Source organism: Pezoporus wallicus, unplaced genomic scaffold (assembly GCF_028554395.1).
Source record: "Pezoporus wallicus isolate ANWC-B61680 ecotype Strahan unplaced genomic scaffold, APGP_CSIRO_Pwel_v1 contig_2543, whole genome shotgun sequence".
Lineage (NCBI taxonomy): Eukaryota > Metazoa > Chordata > Aves > Psittaciformes > Psittacidae > Pezoporus > Pezoporus wallicus.
The window spans coordinates 3561328-3584827 of NW_026638172.1; positions in this window are offsets into that span (position 1 = coordinate 3561328).

Below are 23500 nucleotides of genomic sequence, written 5' to 3' on the forward strand. Positions count from 1 at the left end.
TTGTTTGTCAGTCATAAGTTGGCTTAAAAAGCATGTAGCAATAGGTTTATTGATTTCTGGTTGTTAATAACAACCTACATTGTCAGGAGTCACCTGGCCATGTATATGCCATGTATGCGCTATGCTAGGAGGTACCCTCTCTTTTGCCGCACATAGCCATACTTACAATACCGGTCTTGTTGCAGGGCTACTGCAAGCAGCTGGACAGTTTGCCATGTGTTTTCCCTGCTGCAGCTTGAAATAATCCCTGGGGACATATTGTATCCTGAAAGCTGAGACAGCCCCAGACCAAAGGAGCCGGAGAGCCGCCTGCCCTATCATTGTGGGAACTGCTTGGTATGTCACAAGCAGGCAAGTTATACCAAAACACTCATGTTTCAGACCTGGATTGCTCACCCAAAGAAAAGCCATACTCCTATGGGCTTGAAAGAAACAGTGCTCATCAGACGGTGACAACTTAAGTCGCAAGAGGAAACGGGGCTTTGCTTTCACCTTGGGGGGCATTCTTGCTGCTGTGGGAGCTGTATCACCCACAGGCAGAAAGTGCCACCTCAGGGCTTGGCAGCACATTGAACCGAGGTGTCAGCAGCCTCCCTGCCCCAGGGACAGCAAGGGATGGGGCAGCAGGGACGGCTGGTGGGGGACACCACGGTGGTGTGTAGGGGACAGGCATAGAGGCATGGTGGGACCTGAATTGGAGAGCACTGGGGGCATGCAAGGCTTGGTGGGACACATAGTGTCGGGGAGGCACTCATGGCACATAGGGACACTCACAAACATGCAGAAGGACATGTGGGACACATAGGGGGTACATGGGAGACACATGAGGGTGAAAAGGGACACATGGGGGTGTGGTGGGACAGATGGGGATGCAGAGGTGTAGGGGCCAGGCATGGTGGGGCATGGTGGCAGGATGCATGGGATGACACAGTGGGGACATATTGAGGATAGGGTTCGGGGGACACTTGAGCCTTCTCTGGGCAGATGTTCCCACCTCCCAGGGGGTCCCACTTGTATCTCAGTACCACAGCCTGTGGTGAGCAAGGGGGCTCATGAGGGTGTGCACACCCTGGGGGACCAGAGCAGTGGGCATCAGCAGCCCCAGCTGCACCACACCCCCTATAAAAAAAAGTATGTGTGATAGAATTATACATATCAAACATATATAACATGTCTGTAATGATAACGTGTTATATACTTACAATTAATTAATATATATGAACTAAGAAACCAATGATGGCTAAACAAATGATGACAAGCAAGAAGCAAAGTGAAACCCCCACCCATAAGAGAGGAAAGGTAGCCCAGCCCCAGTAAGCTGCTGGGGTGGTGCAGGGCATGGGGGGCATTAGTGGGGCTCTTGGGGAGACACCTCAGGTATGGTGCCCCAGAGCAGGCAGGGTTTCTTTTTCCCTTGCAACGCCCTCCAAAGAGGGGAAAACCCTGCCTGTTCACTCAAACGTGACACCAGCAGAGGAAGTGCCAGACCCCACCCTGCAAAGAGCAACCGCATGTGGGAGTGCTACACAGGTCTCTGCATGCGGATGGCCCAGGGGAGCGGTGGCTTTGCGGCCAAAGGGAGCCCACACGTCCCCTGCACAGCCGTGGTGGCTGTGCCCCGGTGCCAACTCCAGCACCGCTCCACTGGTGCTGGGCCCACCCCGCCACCAACGCTGCCCACCCACGGATGCCTGGGCTGATGAAGCTGACAATAGGCACAAGCTGCCTTACAAAAGAGAGCTTTTAATTTAAGCCTAGCCTGCCTTTATTTAAAACTCATTTACAGCTCTTGCTTGGTCTAAATACACCAAGAAAAGGAGATTGGTGGAGGGTGAAGCGTAGATGGACTCCCTTCCCTGCTCTGCATCCCAGCACTGCAGCTTCTCCAGGAAGGGATGGGGTGATTTCCTGGTGTCCCAAGGGGGAGGAGGAAGACCCGTAGCCATGAGTTTTGGGTGGCTGGGCCGAGCAACCCACTCCACCTTCTCAGTGGGACGACTCCTCAGCTATGTTTGGCCACAGTCCAGGTTCAGTGTTGAATCACACTCACGTCTCTGAAGATGAACTTTAGAGGTATTACATCTCAATGTTTTCCAGTCCTTGCGAAAATCTGGTGGATTGGCTTTCCTTCCAAAGATGAAATGCAACTCAGCTGTTAGAAGGCAATTTCAAGCACAGCATTTCTATAGCCCAGTGCCTTCCTGGTAACAAGAAGTGAGGGTTTGGTTGGATTATATTTTGTTCATGTTCACTTTCAATCAAGCCAATCTGTTGCTTTCTTTCACTCCTGACACTTGTTGATGTGCAAAGCAGTGTTTGCGCTTGGAGCACCAGTTACTAACAGCAGGAATTACTGCTTGCAGCACAAACAGCCTCAGGTTCTCCAATGCCTCCTCTGCCCACAGCCTCGTGCAGCCCCAGGTCTCACCCCTTGGGGACGTTCCCACTGAGTTGTGTTGTGCCAGTTGGCAGGATTTTGCACTTTCTGCCCCAAAATTATGTTTGAAGCTCGGTTGTCGCGCTTGGCACCGAGCAGGTGCATGGCCCTGGGTGGGACAGGGACTGGTGTGGACGGGACCACTCGGGTTGATTGCTCTGAACTTCCCCTTTGCTCAGTGGCTGCCATACAGATGGGACACAGCCAGGGAGGCTGCCAAAGCTCCCCCCCAGCACCAGCAGGGACCTGCCTCAGGACTTCTATGGGGTGTGTTCCCAGGGCGGGGGGGGGAGACGGGACAACATGGGGGCTGCTGGCAGACACTAGCAGCACTGAGATTAATAATGGAAAGTAAAAGGAAGGAAAAAGGGAAGCTGAAGCAGAAATTCCTCAGAGCGGGGGAAGCAGTCAGCCTGTTACACAGCTTTTACTCTGCTGCTGCTAAGCTCTACTCACTGAACAAGTCTAATGAGTAATTATCAGTACGTGTCAGCTGTTACTTCAGTCCTGGCAACATCTACATTTAGAAAACATCTGTTTTTTCTCCGAAGCTGTAAGTGCTATAGTTAACATATCAGTACTTAATTCTTCCTTTTTGGTTGCAAATCTTCAACCTGTTCCATGAGTACCGTGCTAGTGGTACACACAAAAATGAAACTCAGCGGTCCAAAATTACTGTAGATTAATTAACTTCTCCTTGCCATGTTCTTCCCCAGCCCCCGAGCCCTCCATTGCACTGCTTCATTGTACTGACTCTGAGTAAATTGAATAGGAATTGCAACATCTTAGCACATTTCACATAAGGATATGCCTGGCACATGCTGAAAAGCATCTCTTTTAATGGGATTTTGGGAGGAGGTGCCTCTGTCAATAGAGTGGGACATCTCAACAAGAGAAAAAGAAGACAAAACCTCCTGGGAAGAGATGCAATTGGCTTGTTGAAGCTTTCAGATCTCAGAGCATCCTCTATTTTATTTACAGCTCCTCTGTGACTAAATACTATTTGCCAGTTACTATGCTGTGTTCTTTTTGGTTGGGCTCCTTATTCTTTCTTCGAAGCAATGTGTCCACACAGTAAACTGTTTTTGAGGAGTGTTTGCTGTTTGAGGTTAGAAGCTGAAACCGCAGAGTTCTTTATCTTGTCTTTCCACAGCTGTTTTTACATGAGCTAGCAGGGCAAAACAGCCAAGCACCAACAACCAAAATCTCCTCTTTCCCCTCTCCCCACCCTTATTGTCAAGGCCACAGGGGGAGAAATCTCCTGCAGGACCCAGGTGCTGGCTGTCTCTGGGTTTATTGTCTGCAGACCAGGTATGAACGTGCTTCTGAAGGGTGGGCAGGGATGGGAAGCAGGGGACTGAACTGGAAAGGGGAAAGCAGTCACCAGCCTGGTGTGGTTCCTCCTGAAACCTGTGTTTGTGGCTTAGGAAAAAGCTCTGGGAAACGCAGCAGTGCGCTACCTTCCTTCCCCAAATTTCAGCTTGCTTTATTTAATGGCTGCTAAGTCTTGCTAGAAAATGTGTCTGGATGTGAAAGGTGGTGGGAAACTTGCTCAGAACCTGGGACACCCAGCAGCATGGGGGGTGGTTGGGGTCTGTTCTCATGGGCTGCAGTTTGGCATCTGGTGTGTGAGGATAACGACTGTCCCTGCTGCCGTCTGAAGTAGCTTTAGTAACCCCCAAGGGAAGACCTTTGGGTGAACCCAGGTGACAAAATATGCCCTTGTGGCTCAGTTTTAGGTTACAAGCTTATTACAGACTTCTACCTGTGACAAACAAGGCGGGGATGGGAGGTCCTGGTGGACTGCAAACATCTGATACCTATGCTGCACCGTGCTCTGTTGGCACCTAGAGGCCTTTCAAACCCGCTCAAGCTTTCACAAGCCTTGAAGTGCATTTTGAAGGTATTTGATTTTCACATGATCCAGAGGTGATGTTGGGTACATCCCAACATGATGTTTTTATACAGGGATGCTGGTACAAACCATTTTGTAAAGCCCCTTCCTTGCAGGGGCTTTTTAACAGAGCCTGTCCCAGCTGGGTTTGGTACTTAGTCCTGATCTTTAACAACAGACGCACCTGGGTCTCTGTGGCTTTTTGACTCTCTGATGTTTAACCAAGAGGGAAAAGATTAAAGAAAAAACTAAAATAAAAAAGATAAACAACTGCTTAGACACATCTGGTACATTATGATGGCCTCCATAGTTGTTCCTTGCTGAGACAAGGCACCCAGCCATTGCAGGCATCCTCGGGCAGACAACACAAATGCTGCCTCCTGCGCTCTCTCACTACATGTTCATCACATTGAACCAGCCCTGTAGGAATAAATGGCACAAAATCAGCCCTGGAGTACTGGGAGGCAGAGGAGGAGGAGGTAGTGAGCAATGGAGCTGAAGCGTGATCAAGTCAACAGCTCACAGCTGACCAGGCAGCTTCGTCTCCTAGGTTCAGGTGACATAATGTTTCTAGCAGTAAATGATCTCCTCGATTGACAGATTGATTTCTGAGCAAAAACATTTGTAGTATTGAACAACTGGTGCTCATTATTTGCACTCAGCCATCAGCAAATTGCATGGAGATTTCGACTGAGAAACAGTATTAGCTTCAGTATCTAGAGACCCATCTTGAGTACACAGCAATGAAATGACCGGGTTTAGTTCTAGCTCTCAGAAGCTCCGGCTTTGTTCTTGTATAAGATCGCCAGCAGGACTGTGTTTAGACAAACGCTTCCTCCTGGCAGAAGCTGTTTCCGAATGGCTTCTTGAGCTCCATGCGAGCCCAGGCAGCTTCACCTCAATGGGTGACTTTTCTCAGTTGCTCAGCCCTTATATCCAAGTCTAATTTGAACCCTGCTCCTCCTTCAGCTTCAGACCATTGCTCCTTGCCTGCCATCTCCAAGAGCACAGCAACAGCCTTCCTTCACTTCTGTACTGGTACCTGTCACTAAAGCTGTTCCCATCCTCTCCCCATTCACTTCTTCCCAGGGAGGACCCTTAGTGATCCCAGAAGTTACATGCACATTACCTAAGTAGTGCTTAGATATATTTTGTGTATTAAAGCTAGGTTTTTTATGTCTCTCCTAAACACTGAAGGTCAAAATCACAAACTGCATCTCAGGTTGGCCGCTACAGCTTCATTAACTTCATAGCTTTTTCCCATCAAACCTCTTTGGCAAGGTCCTCACAGCAAAATGGTCCCAGCCAGGGTGTGATTGCAGGATGCAATGGTATTGTCTTCTCACCACATGTGACTGGAAACCTTCCCTAATGGGGATGCATGACACTCTGTGTCACATCTGAAAGGGCATCTTCTCAATAGCTACTTCATCTCCTAGACAGAGCAAGGCCTGTTCTGTCTTGGACATGAGGATATAGAGTCATTCTTTCCCTCCTCCTTCATTCATTTGCTTCTACAGATAGTAGAAGCCAACAGCATCCAGGCTGGGTGCTGCTTGGCTGGAGCTACCTGGTGGCCAGGGCTACAGAGGGGATGGGAGACCGAATGGCATCTCACGGTGATGGTGTGAGTGGTGTCCCTTATCCAGGACATCCTGATGTGCAGCATCCCTGCCTCAGTGCCAGCCCAGGTACTGCTTTCACTATGAGGGCAATGTGTCTCATCCAGAGACACATAATCCAGGTCAGGGGGGAGGTGTCTTCTCCTTCCTACTGGGAAGGAGGTGGCCTGTTCAGCTGTAGGTGATTGTTACATACCTACAACTAAAACCTGTATATCCCACTCAGGTTTGCCAAGTGTCCAGGAGGGAAAAGCATCCTGTGAATGCACAATATTACTGCTGCTGAAGGTGTCCTACTCTGCCTGCACAGCAGTGGGACACTGAAGCATATTTCCATGAACTGGTGCTGGTTGAAGGACACAGTGACTTCTCTCTTTCCATATTTATTTTCCCCCCAATCCTCTGTTACACAAGGCAGAGATTCGCAGATCTTGCAGCATGTTCTGAACCACAGGTTGAGAGCATCCTTCTCGAGATGCTTGCAGAAGGATGTTTGGGTGCTGCAGGAGGCAGACCAAGCAGCCTTCACCCACTTGCACCTTCTCCCTATTTCACCCTTAGTGGGTTGGGGGCAGAGCTGATGGAATTGCTTTTGCTGATGCCCAGGGGACATTTCACTATCCAACCCCATCCACATACCCCCTGTGTGTCTCTGGGAGCACCCAAAATCTGGCACTGCCCAGAGGCCCATGTGTAGAGGTGAGCTCAGCCCTCCAGCCTCACTGGAGGCTGAAATCCTCCCTCCATATGTCCTCCTTGCCTTGGTCTGTCTCACTCTTTTCTCTGCTTTATTTCCCGAGACAAATTTGCCATGCCGAGTCTGTGGAAAGCAGCTGGATGGGATTCATGCCTGCAGTGGTTTTCTCCTTCTTTATGCCCCTCAGCAGGCTTGGAGCCATTTAAACCTCCCTTTCTTTTTCTTTCCTTCTTTTCAGTGCAGCTTCCTACTATTTCAGCTTCTTGGCTCACTTAGGGCTTGAAATCTTTCCCTGTGCTTGCTCCTACAGTAACCCTTTGAGATGTGTTATGAAGAGCACAGTGGAAAGCTGCTTCCATCGCCCCCAGATGACCACCTTAATCAGCTGGCGGGGGCATTGGCTGCTTCACCCTGCAGACAGAGACACATGAGAGAAGAGCACCACTGCACCATGTCTCCAGTATCTGTGCACCTCCTCACCTTCCCGTGGGCTTTTCCAGTAAAAAGTGATTGTGATCCCTGTGACACAGCCGTCAGGACATGGGGTCTGCGTGCCTTCCAGCCCTCCTCATGATTTAGCTTTGTCATGAAGTTACCAGCATCTGCTCTGTGTGATGGTACACCTCCAAAGCCACCAGCGAAGCCTGTTGCCCCACCTGCACATCATTCCCTTTCAATGTCCCACTGCCTCCCTCTTTTCTTTGTTTTTATTTCCTAATATTATAGGCAACACCAAACAAAGCCACATATAAGGAATGTTGTGGTGAAAAGTTTTCTGGGCACAAGGCAGACTGTGCTGCCTCTGTCCTGCAGATGGTACCCATCTTACCCCGCAGATGGGTAAGGTGTGTAGATACCCAGCATCTTGAGCACCTTTGCTCTGGAGACAGGCTGAGAGAGCTGGGCTTGTTCAGCCTGGAGAAGAGAAGGCTCCAGGGAGATCTTAGCGCAGCTTCCAGTGACTAAAAGTGGCTGCAAGAAACCTGGAGAGGGACTTATTACAGAGGCCTGTAGTGACAGGACAAGGGGGAATGGCTTTTAATTAAAAGAGGGGAGATTCAGAAGGAATAATAGATTTTTCCTTTGAGGGTGGTGAGGCACTGGCACAGGTTGCCCAGAGAAGCTGTGGCTGCCCCATCCCTGGCAGTGTTCAAGGTCAGGTTGGATGGGGCTTGGAGTAACCTGGGCTAGTGGAAGGTGTCCCTGCCCATGGGAGGGGTTTGGAACTGGATGATCTTTAAGGACCCTTCCAACCCAAACATGTCTGATTCTGTGATCTTGGCACACAGGAGGATTGCAAGATCAGGCCTGCAGGGACATTCAGGGAGCACAGCCACTCTGTGTCACAGTTGCCTCTCCTGATGCAGCAGCTGTATTACGGGCTTGGACACTTCTGGTGGCATAAATGCAAACGCATTTCTGGCCGCCTTGTGTCTTCTGGGGAATCACCATGGTCTGACCCAGGAAGGCCTGCAGTCAGCTGCCCTCCCCTGTGGGAGCTGCCTGTGCGGCTGGGAGCCCTATGTGATGCCTCACCACCAGCAGCTGCCAACGCATGGATACAGGTACCCACAAGCTCAGTTGTTGCTGTATCAGCAGTGATGGTTTCACATTATTAGACAACAGTTAAAATAGGGCAAGATGAGTTATGGGAAGGGAATGAGAACCCTCAATGCACTTTTACCAACCAACCTAACAGCAAGCTGCTGCAACAGAGAAGGACGTTTTTGCTTTTAACCATATTGGTAAGCTGGCCCAGAGCTGTTCTGCTGACTTCCCTCTGCTCTCCCAGGGTATATTTGTGTGATGACTGTGTGTGTGTTTATTTCTGGATGCCTTACGCTGTGTGTGTACTATCATACAGTTCTCTTTGATGCTGGAACTTTAAAAAATGTTATTATTACTACAAACTAATGCTTATGCACAACAGTGCAACGTTGGCTCCTGCATCCCAAATAACTGGTGCCTGATGGTTTGAGTCACACAAGGTGCTCAGCAGCCAGTTCCTGGAACAGATCCCAGGTACCACAGTAACCACCTCAAGCTTATGCTCCAGACCAGGCAGTTTGTTTTTTCACATTTTGTTTTTTATTCAAGAAATGTATTCACCAAAAATACACTCTTGCTCATATGGATATTTTTGGACATCAAATAACCCAATGGCAACAATATAAGGACCATCCTTGTTGGACTGGTCAACCTCATTCCTCTGTTTCAACAACTGGTGTTCCCAGATCACAACCCTGCCGGCTCCATGCTTCCATCCCAGCAGCAGCACGCGGGACAGGCCCAGCACCCAGCAAACCCAGCCTGGTCAAAAGCCAATGGCAAAGGAAAGCCTCCCACCAAAACCAAGTCACTCTCCAGAGACGCTCTTCCCTACTTTCGCTTCGCTTTTTCTCTGTGTTTTGTCATTTAAGGTTTTTTTCATATGATTTCATGGCATTTCATTAGTGCTGCACATGATATAAGAATATCTCACTACTTTTTATTCTGTTTCATTTTAAAGCTATTAAAACCATCTGCCACTTAGTAAGCACCAACATATTTTCTTTTCTAGATCAAAGTGTCTCCTGTCTGTGTTGTATTGAAGTTTGACATTATTTTTTTTACAAGACAGGCAGGAGACACTTTGATCAGGTGCCAAACTATTTCCCTACAACAAACAGGCAACACTCTGAGCTAGAAATGATAAGATGTTATTATGCGCCGTGATGATTTCACGACATGTCAGGCATAATGTTAAAAAAACCTCTACAGAACATATAACATCAGAAATATCAGTGTGAAATGCCAAGGTCTTTAAAAAATGAACAATTTATGAGTTCAGAGCACTCCTGTCCTGGTTTCCCTCAACAGAACTGTCACCTTTTTGTGGATTTTTTTGACCATTTTCTGTAAACCTTTTCATTTCCACAAATCAGTATCTTGTCAAAAACACCCCATTGAAACAATTCTCATTGACTCGACATAAAAGGCGTTCCTTGAGCACCTTTTCCATATACAAAAGATGATGGTCCCTGTCAGAGAACAAAAGAATCACCTGCTGTCTTTTCTGTCATTCCTAAATACAGTAATTGCTTGAGGATTATTTCATCTGTGTTTCTCAAACATGCTGCTCCCCATCACTCCCACCAACCCCCCATACGTATATATGCCTTTTACCCTGGGATACAGGATGCCTCTATGGAGAGCACCAGCTTTCCAATAACACAAAGACTGCAGCTACATGCTAGTGAAAACAAAAGAACTCTGTCATTTTTGTCTTAATTTGCATGATGAGGAGAAGGGCTCTGCCATAGCCATCTATGCTAAGTCCACGGGCACCAAAGAGGGGCTGGACATGAGTGTGCAGTCTGTGAACACGGGAGCCACAGGTGGAGCTGATGAAGACAACCAGCCCCTCTTCCTTCTCCTAAAAGTGGGTCTACTGCTTTGTCAAGAAAAGCTTTCCATGTGGACAGCCACAGTTGAGAAAGGGTAAGCTGTCTCCAATGGGCATGGCAGCTGGAGGGGGGGTCCACAGCCCAGAATAACAGGTAGCCGAAGGGCAGCAGCATGCACAAGATGGGCACTCCTCATCTGAAACTTGCAATTTATCTGACCCTGAAAGAGGTTAGAAACTTCATGGGTTCAAAGTGTGGTCCTCTACAATGATTATAAAGGAATCAAGGACTACTGTTGTAGAAGGCAGACAAAAGTTGAACCAAAGAAAGGTATGACTGGGTATTGGGGGAAAAAAAAAACCCATTGCAAAAACTGGAAGAGGTTGCCCAGAGGGGCTGTGGGATTTTAATCCTTGGAGGTTTCCAAAAACCAACTGGACACAGCCCTGAGTGCCTTGCTTTAATGACAAAATTAGCCCTGCTTCGAGGGAGGAGTTGGATCAGATGACTCCACAGGTCCCTTAAAGGTTCAGTCACTCTACATCCATATCACAACATCCCTAAAATGACGTGAAATGAATCCCAGCTCAGGAGATAACGAGTCTCAGGTCTGCCTGAGCCTAGTCTGTGTCCTTGCCTGCAGCCCAATGCAGCGATAGCATTTACTGTGCTGGTGCAGATGATCATCTCCCATGTGGGGCATGTGCCATTGGAACCACAGCACTCACCCTTCCAAGATAAAGCATTTGGCTTCCCGGGTAACTTCATTTCAAAGCATGCCTTTGACCGGTCTGTGGCTGAAGGACTGTATCACACTGCCCAAGGTCAGGAGCAGACCACAGGCAGCGCTGGTCTGCCGGCATTCCAGCACACAGGGTTGTCTGTAGCAGTGGAGCCACATGCTGCTGCAGCATCAACACACAGAACACGTCTGAGCACAGCGCAGGCCACTGCACACCGGGGTTTGTGTCAGTATGCACAGCACAAACAGACACCACTTCACATTTAGGTCTGCTTTCCTCCCCTGGTGCTTCAGGTCAGAGGGTGTCCCTGTCCTGAGAATGACTTCCCAGCATCAGTGGAGCAAAGGCTACTCAGGAAACAACCGAGCCTTAACTTATCTTCTTCTCCTCTTTTAAACACAGGTTGTTTAGAAACAAAAGACATAGGATTGCATACATTTGTCATTTCAACCCAGCGGTAAGTATTTTAACATGCAATAAATCATTATTGAGAGAAAAGGTCAGAAATCCAGAGCCTGGGAGGCTAGAGGTGGGGGCTGGGCATTGCAAACCAACCAACAGGAATAAAAGGCAAGTGTTTCATTCACTAGGTCTCCCCAAAATTCACAGCTTTCATGCTTTTCTTCCTGAAAGACTGCATTCAGGCTGTGTCAGCACAAGGCAAAGTTGGATTATCCTGGAAAGTTGAGAATTTTGGAGTTTCTTCCCTATAAGAAGAGAACCTGTTTTCCACAGGTTGTTTATTGCTTATTAATAAGCTGTCTGATACCTTTCTACCCAATGTCCCCTTTTTCACACATTCAGAAGTAGCTGCTTTTCAGTTTTGATGGAAACATAAATCACCAAGAAACTAACATTCAACACAGTTGTATGTCACGGCAGTCTGTAGGATGTAGCAGAGACAACCTCATGGTCCCATGTTTCTATATACTACAGGTTCAGACACATGTAAAATTACAAGTTGCAGTTTTGCAAATCACTTTCTATAAGATAAATATAGGTATGGACAGCTACGGGAGCAGGCTCCTGAGGGAAGCGGTCATGGCACCAAGCCTGTCAGAGTGCAAGGAGTGCCTGGACAGTGCTCTTTGTCATATGGTTTAGTTTTAGGTAGTTCTGTGAGGAGCAGGAAGTTGGACTCGATGATCATTATGGATCCCTTCCAACTTGAGATATTCTATGATTCTATGATTATTGCTTGTTGTCTGCTAGCGCATCTTCTGCTTTTTTGCCCTCTCCAAGCAAAACTCAAAGGCTTTCCTACCACCTGCAATGCTTTAGTACCCCACAGGTTTAGCAATTGGCTTGTGCACATTCCTCCACTCCCCACGTTGAGGACAACCCAGCTGGCCACACAGCACAGCTTGCCTGAGGGCTTCCCTCCTCGCTAAGAGAGGGAAACGACCAGGAAGTGACAACCACAACTCCCAAAGAGCCCATCTCCTCCCAGATGAAAATACTATGGAGCTGTAGCCTAAATACAACAGCTGTTGGCCAAGAAGTCAGAAACACTTACAGAAATCTCCCCTCTGGTCGAGCACAAGGACCACCCGGTGGCCTGGAACAGATGAATGCCACGTGGCACTCTGAGCCTGTCCTGCTGCAGGACACTCCATCAGCCATGCCCATTCATCTCAGTGAAGGACTTTGATTTGGGCTAACAAAGGGGGCAGGGGTGATGCATACCAGTAAAAACACAGCTTATGGGTCACAGCAGAGACCTTTGGAGAAGTGTGGCATAGCCTTCAGTCACAGCATTTGGCAGCTCACTTGGCTGCACTGGGCAGTTACTATCATGCAGGTACTGCCTGTAGAGCAGGCAGTGAATACCCACCCTTTACCAGCAGGAAGAATGTGAAGATCAGCAGAGTACCATGCTGAGGTGCAATGTACACTAACAGTTCAGGTCCCAAACCTGTAATTTCATAGAATCACGGATGCTTTGGGTTGGAAGGAACCTTAAAGCGCATTCAGTTCCAACCCCCTGCCATGGGCAGGGACACCTTCCACTAGACCAGGTTGCTCCAAGCCCCATCCAGCCTGGCCAGGGCTGGGACAGCCCATCTTCTCTGAGCAACCTGTGCCAGTGCTGCACCACCCTTACAGGAAAGAATTTTTTCCTAATGTCTAATGAACTCTCCTCTCTTTCAGTTTAAAGCCATTTCCCCTTGTCCTATCACTACTTTCCCTTGTAAAAAGTCCCTCTCCAAGTTTCCTGTAGGCCCCTTTTAAGTATCGGAAGCTGCTGTAAGGTCTCCCGGAGCCTTCTCTTGTCCAGGCTGAGCAACCCTAGCTTTCTCAGTCTGTCTCCATAGGTGAGGTGCTCCAGCCCCCTGAGCATCCGCATAGCCCTTCTTATAGCTGGTTTTGCCTCACCAGTTCCTTAAGCACATTTTTGATAGGTGTTCATGCCTCTCCCAGCACCCAAGACATCACCAAAAGGACTGATCTATTTCCCTGCTGCCCCTCTTTGAAGCACCTTGCCCCCACTAAGTAAACAGTGCAGGAAACCCCTCATAAATACCTACTCCAGAGAAGCACTTTGCTTTAACCTTGTCAGGATGCATCTGCTAGAGCAACAACATACTCCGTATTGTGTCTCTCTCTCTTTGCATGGGCCAAGGAACCAGACTGCCTACAGAGCTGTCTTCCCAATGGAGCAGTTCCATCCGCATTCAGCCCTTAGTTAGCAGCTGCCAGACTCGTGTGGTACATGAGAGATGCCTTAACGTGTAATTATAGGGCTGCAGTGTTTTGCTTAATTGTTTGGCTGACAGCAGAATACAGCTGTCGAAGGAATTGCCCCCTTGGAAACCTCCCTGTCCACATGTTTCAGGACACTCAGAATAAATCCCCCAGCAGGCTCAGGGTAGATATAGTTTCACAGGGGCTGGGGGAGAAAAGGGTTGAACTTCTAACTTCCCAAAGAACAGCTCTCTCCTTTGCTACACTCTTGATACAGTTCTGCAGAGACAGCAGCACACGTAGGGGATTGGAGATTGGATTGTTACTGTGGTTGGTTATTTGTGTTGGAAACAGATCTTGCCATGTTTCAGTCTAGATAATTTAGCCAGTGGTTTCCAGAGAACACAATAGTCAGTACTGTCTCTTGACCCTTCTTTGTAAAACTCAATCTGAGCTTAGGAAGCTTGCTATCGGAGGGCTCCCATTCCTCAGACCTACCCTCATCACTGGAACCACCATGAGAAAATGCTGGGGGCCGAAGGGGACCATACCACCAGGCATTGAAGGGCACCAGCCCTGGTTGCCTTGGCACAGTCTGTGAGAAGGAAGCCATTTACTACAGAGCAGTCGGTGCCACTGTCCTGGGTTTGACTGCTACTGCTAAACCCAGGACAGCCACACAGTTCCCAGGTTGTAGATGCTCTAATGAAAGCACTCCAGAGCATCTATCGGGGTGAATGATGAACACTATTGCTTTGGAAGCACTCTCTTAACTTTGAGAGGCTCGGTAGAGTTGCGGCGCTGTGTACCCAATGTGAACGCTGCTTCTCCTCACCTGTTTGCACAGCTAAAAGTGAGCAGCCATTTGCTTTCTCTGTTTTTGCAGGCAAGGTTGCAACCTTTATTCTTGCCTTAAGGACTTAACAGATTGAATTGCTTTTGATGATCCAGAACAATGCCATCCTTTATTCCCTCTCCCAAAGCAATTAGTCTTCCAGCTTGGTTATTTGCATATAATACGAGTTTTCAGACAAAATCCTGTGGGCACAAAAATGCTCCTTGATGGAGAAATCAATAAAAGGTATTTAAGATTATCAATAAAAGGTATTTAAGATTAAAGACCCAACATATGCTGAACTATCATCAAAATGTCACATGTCAAGAAAAAATTCAGTTCCACTTTGTGAACCAGGAAGATTAACCCCATGTTTCTGTTTAACCTCAGAACCTTAATTAATTTGTTGAAGGATCAGGGCACTGTAACACCAAAGGCAGCTTGCGCTGTCAGAGCACAAGAACAAGTTGGCTCCAACACAATTTCAGAGCCGTCAAAGCATCCAAAAGCCTCCTAAGTGAGGCCCAAATGTGTCATTTCATCTTAAGAGATAATTTAGGATATTTTTTCTATTATTTCTTTTCTGATTTCTAAATTCTTGCTGATATTTTTGCTCTTTGCCTCAGAAACTGAAGGCTGGAAGCTGACTCATTCTTAATAGAAAGTGTAAGTCTCATAGGAGCAGCATGATTTCAGAAGCTCAGGTTTTAATGGGTACATCAAATATATCTGGCATTACAACAAGGCCATCAGAAATTAGCAATACTGAAGGTGGATCCTGGGTTTGCTTCTAACATAGCTCATAGCTGAGGCATACCTATGTGTGTACTAACACTGCCAAGCAGCCTTATTGGGAAACTTTAAAATTAAGCATAGTAAGTAGAGTTTTGTGACAATTTAGACCAAAAGTAAAGGTTGTTTTTCTTTTCCCTCTGTTTAAAAAGTAAAAGGAAAGTGATGTCTGTGAGTTCCCATACGCAGCATCTCGAAAGGGTGGACGTGCTTCCCTTAGCTGGGTTGGCCTCAGCAAGATGACATCCTCATTGTAAAAAAACAAAGCAAAACTGCACAGAAACCACAGTGAGCCATTTAACAATGTCATGTCTAATGAAAAGCACACAAAATCAATGCTAACAAGGGGTAGCAATACCCAAAGTCCTCTCCTTTTGTGATAGCAGACAATTACCTAAGTATCCAAGTAGGCAGCGAGGGTGGAGGTGAGGAAACACAGTCTGCAGAGGACACCACGTTAGATATACAAGCCTACCTGAAGCTTCAAAGCCAAGGACTTGCTGAAGAGGTCACGCTGAGTGCCAGGCAATACATCCAGATTCCATGTCTGAAGTGATGCCTGTGGGCTAACACCACAGACCAAGGCCAGTGCTGGGCCAGGCCTGCTGCTACCATGGGAGCAAGCATGAGGACTGGGGAGACAGGCCAGAAAGGGACAACTGAGGAACAGTTGCTTTTACAGAGTGAGCGAAAGGATGGAAGTAAATTTAAGCACGTCCCTGGGGGACACATCCAAGAGCAACTCTGAAACGTGGGTGTCAGCTGCAGCCTCCAGAGTCCCTAAGGTGTTGGCTGCTGGAAGGCGAGAAGATGCTCAGAGACAAGGACAGCTCCACACCTAACCCTATGTGTCTGCTGCTGGCCACAGCCAGTCACAGGGGCTGGGTCAGCCCTCACCAACAGCCCTGGCACAGCCATTATGGATGGGTAACAAGCTGCTCAATTTATACTGAGCAGAAAGCATCACTTTAAGTGTAGCAACACCAGTATCACAGAACTTACACTGGATAGATCAGTAAGAATAGCCACTGCTAAAATACAGTCCTGCTCACACTAGGAGGTCCCACAACCCCAGCAACAGGCTTGATCTCTTACAGAACCCCCTACCTCTAAGAACATAACCATATTTTGAGGGGCAGTGCTTTGGCAATGGCTTTTAAGGGACAAGTTGGTGAGCAGTGTTCCAGTACTGGGTGCAGTATTTTCATGCCAGGCCCTTCACTAAGAGGTGTGTTTCCTACTCATGCCCTGGGTGCTGCAGCACCCACTTGATCAGGCAGGAGCTCAAAGGGTAATGAGCTGCCAGGTTGTGCACATGTATCTGTTCTACCAAAACCCAGAACATCCAGGAGCAACTATAAGCACTGCAGACATTGAGGATGGTATCTGCTCCCAGACCTTGCTGGCTGCCAAGGCTGCCAAAGCAGCCCAGGGCTGGGGTAGAATCACTGTCTAGGTCTTACATTTACATTGGCACGCAACAGGTCACATCAGAACATGGCCTCTCCCATCATCTCCCTCTACTCTAGACCTACCCAAGCAACCACAGCCCTGACATGTGGCCTGTCATTGGTTGGAGCTGCTCCGGTTTTCTCCACACGCCCTGGCAATACAGCTACTGCTGTTCCTTAGAAAGCCCAAGTGCATTTATGGCGCTTAAGTAGTAAATAGGAGTAATTGTCTTCTGAGCAAACAGGCTGTCCTGGCTCAGATCCTCCACGTGAACGCATTAAATGGGAGCTGCTGTTCATTAAGAGCAAGACTGAACTTGATCCACAACCACTGCTGACTGGATTTAAAGTTAACGCTGATGAAAATGAGACTTTTTCCTCTGCTGCCTAAGAATATTTACACTTCCATCCTCTTCTCACGTCCCCTGACAGACCTGAGTGCTTTCATTGTCACTGTTGGTGTGGATCCCTTGTGAATGGCAAATGAAGAAAGCCCATGGCTGCAGGGTGCTTAGCAAGGCTTTGCTAAATCCTACACTTGCAGTATGGACCCACACAGCACCCCAGCCCAGCGGGGCCATACTCAGGTTCATCATCCTGATCCCCATCTACTTTCCTCCCATCCCATCTCAGCATTAAATCTGCCTATCAGCTAGAAGCTGCTGCTCCCTGAAGGCACAGGAGCTTGTGGTGAGCTGCAAGCCACATCCACTCCCTGCACTCACCTTCACTTCTCTTCGGGTTTGGTGTTTTTGTCAACTGCATCCTTTTTGCAAAGCAGCCCACACAAACCTCCCTTCTGACTGCTTTCACTGGAGATTTTGCACGACCACCGGAGCACTGTATAACATCCTTCTGGAGCAAGGCTGTGGCATGTGTCAGGGACCAGCCTGACATTACTTGGAGGTCACCTTTACCTCTAGGGTCATGAAAATACTTTGAAACAGCTGTTCCTCACAGAAGCTGGTGGTCTGGCCTGCCCAGAAAGTGTTTGGATCTCACGTCAATCACCCTATAAGGCTACTGCAAGTAAGAACAGTGACCCTTGAGCAGCTGACACCAGAGAATATGTGCTTACAGCACTGGAGCCTGAAGGAAGTCTGTGAAAATAAAGATCCTCTTTTGGTATAGACATCCCTATCAATCCATTGTGCTTTCATGCCCATACAGAAGGTGCAATAATTTACCTCTGGATCACCTCACCTCCCAAGGCACAAATACACTACTGTGCAGCACCCACCTTCCCTATGTTATAAAGGAGACTGTGTGGCTCCTGAGTGGTGCCAAGTTTCCGGGTTCACCCCTGCTTTGCAAGGAAGGAGAAATAAAACCCTCCAGCTTCTTATGAGGAGCTGGTGCTCATTTCGGGCAGGAGGGTGCCAGGGCAGAGCCCCGCAGGCTGCAGCCCCAGCATGGAGAGCACCCTGTTCCAGAAGCGGCCGGCTGCGCAGAGATCGTGAGTTTAAGCACATATCTAATTGAATTGCAGATGTCTTTTCTGATGGCTATCTGGTAGCAAAGCTTTGGCTGTAGCAGCCGCAGAGAGGCAGAACAGGCTGGTTCTCAGTAATAAAACTAATGGAAGGAGGAACGACCATTTACTGGGGCCTGCGCACGGAGCATGATGCAGGCGGATGCTTTAAGCAAGATTTTGGGGAAGATGTGAGAGCTTAGACACCCAGCTCCCAGTGATCCTGAATGTATGCTGGACTGGAAAGCAGCTGACAGCAATTTAAGTAATCCACAAGCAACCTCATTACCCTCCCTTCCCATGCTCCCTGATGAACAACAGATCTGCTTTCCTTTCTGAAGGCCGCAGGGGTTTGTTCTTGACTCTGTTAAAGGCTGACAAATTTTCTTTGCTGCTTTCTTGTCACTTCCCAGATTCAGGTGGATTTACCTTGAGCTCGCACTCACCACCTCTCAACTTCTCACAGTTTTACGGTGCTTTTAGCCCTCCAAAGGAGGGGACCTTCACAAAGCTCTCAATCCACCCAAACCAGAAGACTGTAAATCAGAGAACTGGAGTGTTATGTCCTTCTCTGCCTTTTTCTTTTTGCCTGTAGCCACTTTCTCATGATGACTTGAACCACATCCAACACACATCACCACATGCACATCACTGAAAACCACCCCCACCCAGCACAGCTGAAGAACCAAAGCTAAGCTTTAACATGATCTAAGACCCTGGCTTAGCTCAGGAACGAGGTTTCTGAGGACTGTTTTCCCTTTCCTCAGCTGGCCGTTATGCTGTACCAGATTCCCATTGTGCTACACTTTGGAACCCCCTTGGCTATGTCCTACCCAAATCTCTTGCTTCTTGGCACAGTACAACTCTCCTGGGGGCACCTCAATGAACAACCACCACCCGGAACTCAGCTTCAAGGAAAATCAGTGAAGCTTTGCTCACTTTCCCTTTCAAACTGTTGCCCTTTCCCAATTCATTTACAATGTAAGGAAGTCAGTTTATTCATGGCTTTTAACTTCATTGTTGAGCTTGGCCTTGCTCCTGTTGGAAACTGAACCCCGATTCAGGAGGACAGGTGCCGGTATCTGCTTGGAAACTACTTGCCATGGGGTTTTCAAACCATGCTGTTTGTTGGCCTAGCTCAGCACATACTGAGTGCAGTCAGGAGAGGCTGCTTACTCGTGGCAGGAAAGGATCAGGCCAGTGGCAGGTGTTTCTAGAGTATCCTCAAACAAGCATTGCAAATGCCTAAACTCATGCCAGACTTCCCGGGAGCTCCCTCCAGGAACCAGCCTCCATTTAGTTTCATACATATGAAGTTCCACTGACGAGCAGCAGCTGGAATTGGGCTGACTTCCCACTTGGATCTGTAACTTGTTTCAGGTTCAGCCAGTTTAGAAAACCTCTCTAGAAAGATAAAATGCACAATCACAGATTGAGAGAACAGCAAGAGCTAACGCAGCGTCTGTAGGATGTGAATTGTCACTAAAGTATTCGAGATACTCAAGAGGTTTTGCAAATGGCACATGCTAGGCTAAGCCGCCTTCAGTCAGCAAGCTCGAGTACTGCTATTTCACCCGACAAGGAATAAATAATAATTAAAATGCTTTGTATTGAGATAAATACATTCACTGTAGCTAAAGGAATCAAGGGTGGTATTTCCCAAATAGCGTTGCTGGGTTCTCTCTCCAGTTGAAAGACAGGAAGTTGCCTCCCAGGCATGGATTTATTCCATAAGAATTAGGGACAGGCATCTCTAAGGCACTGCATTTACTCCACTGCTGCTGGGAGGTTTTGCCTGGGCTCTCTCCAGTTTTCAGGCACGTTAACTGAAGCACATTTCTCTTCCCCAGTGTTGTGGTTTAAGCCCAGGCAGCAACTAAGCTTTACCCAGCTGCTTGCTCACTCCTCCACAGTGGGATGGGGAGAGAACTGGAACAGTGAGAAAACACGTGGGCTGAGATACAGCAAAAGCCATGCACAAGCAAAGCAAAACAAGGAAGTCATTCACCACTTCCCATGGTCCAGCAGGTGTTCAGCCATCCCCAGGAAAGCAGGGCTCCATCATGTTTAACAGGTACTTGGGAAGACAAACACCATAATTCTGAAGGTCTTCCCCTTCTTTCTTCCCCCAGCTTTACACACCGAGTATGACATTAGTCCATGGACCACCCCTGTGAAATACCTGCAAAATATCCACTGAGTTCATGTATTCCATGACTTTGGGCTCAATCTGTTACAGTGGTCACTCGGGACAGGAATGGTTGTATGTTGTGTGGTGCTTCTGGGCACCAAAGCCAGCTCTGGTCAGGTCACTGCTGCACTTGGGCTGCTTCTGGTAAGGACTGTCCTCAGTTGGTTCAGGTGATTCCTGCTACAGTAATTCCTATAACATGCAACTCAAATCATGGGTTACCGAAGGTTTTAACATTGCAGTGAACTTCTCTCTCTATTACTGCTCTGGCTTGGACTTACCCACAGACTGGGGTCCCTTAGGGGTGTACCTGCTCCACGAGGAGCCTTATCTATGAACTCTCTCATCTATGTCTCTCCAGGGATATACCTGCTGCAGCATAGAGTTACCCACAGCCATAGTTGCTTTGAGGTCACTTGTTCCAGAGTAGGCCTTATCCATGGACCACAATAGCTTCAGAGATATACCTGCTCCAGCGTAGCCTTACCCAGGGCTGCATTCCCTCAAAGGACTTACCTGCTGTGTTGTGGCCTTATCCATGGCCATATATTTTGAGGTATGACCTCATGCACAGCCACTGATGCTTCAAAATGTACCTGCTGCAGCATGGACTCATCCACAGATGCTTTCAGGTACGCTTTCTCCAGCATGGACTTACCCATGGGCCACAATCCTTTCAGAGGTATAACTGCTGCAGCACAGACATAACCAGGGCGCCAGATACTTTGAGATGTACCTGCTGTGTCATGGGCTTATCCACAGCCACAGAGACTTTGAGGTGTCCTGCTCCTGCATACTCACCCACAGGTCACAGACCCTTTGACTCGAAGCTCACACTGGAGTTCCAGCCTGTCCAGTTCTGCAGCACAGAAGCGGCAGCGATGCCCTGGCCACCTTCCAGCCCAGGCGCATGGCCATTGCTGTTATCAGACTGTTCCCAGGCACAGCACAGTAAGACGATAAGCAGCAAAAGCAAAAAGCAGCCACAAACAAGCACTAGACCCTAATACACAGTAAGGCAAGCAAGTCCCATGACAAGCCTGACAATTAATAGCTAAACAGCAGTTTCAGCTGTAAATTCAACTTAGCACATTCCAATCAAATCTGTCATTATCTCAAGCCCTTCAAGCATCATGTGGGGCACCAAGGACTGTTGTAGTTTAACTCCAGCCAGCAGCTAAGCCCCACACTCCTCCACAGTGGGATGGGGAGAGAATCAGAGAAGTGAGAAAACTCATGGGCCGATACAAAGGAAGTTTAACAGGTAAAGCAAACACCACACACACAAACAAAGCAAAACAAAGAAGTCATTCACCACTTCCCATGGTGAGGCAGGTGTTCAGCCATCCACAGGAAAGCAGGGCTCCATCGCACATAGCAGTTACTTGGGAAGACAAACACCATCACTCCTGACATTCCCACTTTCCTTCCTCCCCCAGCTTTACATGCTGAGCATGATGCCATATGGTGTGGGATATCCCTCTGGTCAGTTGGGGTCAGCTGGCCCAGCTGAGTTCTCTCCCAGTTCCTTGTGCCTACGCACTGGTGGGGTGTTGTAAGGAGCAGAAAAGGCCTTGGCTCTGTGTAAGCACTGCTCAGCAATAACGAAAACATCCCTGTGTTATCAACACTGTTTTCTACACAAATCCAAAACACAGCCTCATACCAGCTACTGTGAAGAAAATTTAACTCTACACCAGCCAAAACCAGCACACCCAAGTATTTACAGAGCACCCAGAAACTGCACAATCTGAACCTGCCTTAGAATTATTTGCCAAAAATTATAGGTTAAACAAAAGCCCTTTTGAATATAACCTGAAGAGTTACTGGAGATATTCAAAGAATAAAAAGCCTGACATATAGAAGGCAGATTGCATTTAAATCAATTCTCACTGTGAATGAAAACCTGAGCATCTCAGAGTTTGTACAAAGAAAAATCCTGGTGAAAAAAGGCAACACTCACTCCTATTGATGACACTTGATTTAAAAGTGCTCCGAAAAATAATTTGTTCTAGAACAAAAGCAAAAAAATCAAAACAATTCATTCCAGAAGTGTTACAACACAACTGACTGGAACATCTACTCTTTGGTTGGGTCTCAAGAGCAATTTTAGTCAATTTGTATCAGTTTCATGGAGAAGAGGGTGCAGTTTTGACAAATCTATCGCTAAAATCATCTCAGCAACAAAACATTGCTCTCCCTAACTTCGGCAATTAATGAACAGCTCCAAAACCCAGCTCCACGGTTATAAAACTATTTACTACCTAAACGATTGAATTTGCCAACATTGAAGCAGTGTATTAAAATTATTCATGTGTTACCTATCCAAAAACCTTCAGACTTCAGATACTCTACTAAATAACAGTTAAAAATAAGTAAATCTTAGATTTAGAATATGCACAGGCTGCTCTTCAAACAAAACAAAAGGAATCAACCCAGAGGGCAATCTGCTCTTTTAAACAAAAATAATTCTTTGTGGATTTTGGTAAGGAAGCGGGTGAAAAGCTGATCTGCATGTTAAGATTGACTTTTTTATATACTCAGTGTTATGGCCTGGAAGTGCTAAAGAGACATTCAGAATATAAAGGCAACTGGAGACAATCAAGCCATTTAAAAAGCACCAAAATTAGCATTCCTTTTGTCAGATCCCAATAATTCAAGTGCTGTTCTGCCACAAAGGCTATCATCAATTTCTAATTTTAGCTTAATCCATGAAAAACAAAAAAAAAAACCCAACAAAAAACCATGTCGCATTTCTCCCTGGTGTTTCCTCATTAAGAATCCTCTTAAATTATACAAGAACACAAACTACAAATTAAAGTTCACACTCCCACAGAGACACGCACGCACGCACTTTGATATACTAATCACAGTAACAGTAACGCAGCTACTTGTGCTGCGATACAGCCAAGCAGTGCCTGAATGGCTGCGTGATGTGTACCCAAGAGCAAGAAGCTAGCTCTAAATCCCACAAGAAGGTGATCTGTTCTGCCTTTGAACCTTCAGCCTTTCCTTTCCTCTGCTACACCCGATTACTCTCGGTAATGAAGATTAAAGGCCAGGTTGGACAGGGCTTTGAGCAACCTGGGCTAGTGGAAGGTGCCCCTGCCCATGGCAAGGGGTTGGAACCGGATGTTCTTAAAGGTCCCATCCAACCCAAGCCATTTTGTGATTGTACCATGCTATGAAGCTGCACAAAATTTCTACCTCCTGATCCTCACATGGAGCGAGTGGTCATGCAAAACCCCATGAAAAACTTTGTAATTAACCCTTACAATTTAAGTCAAATTAATTCC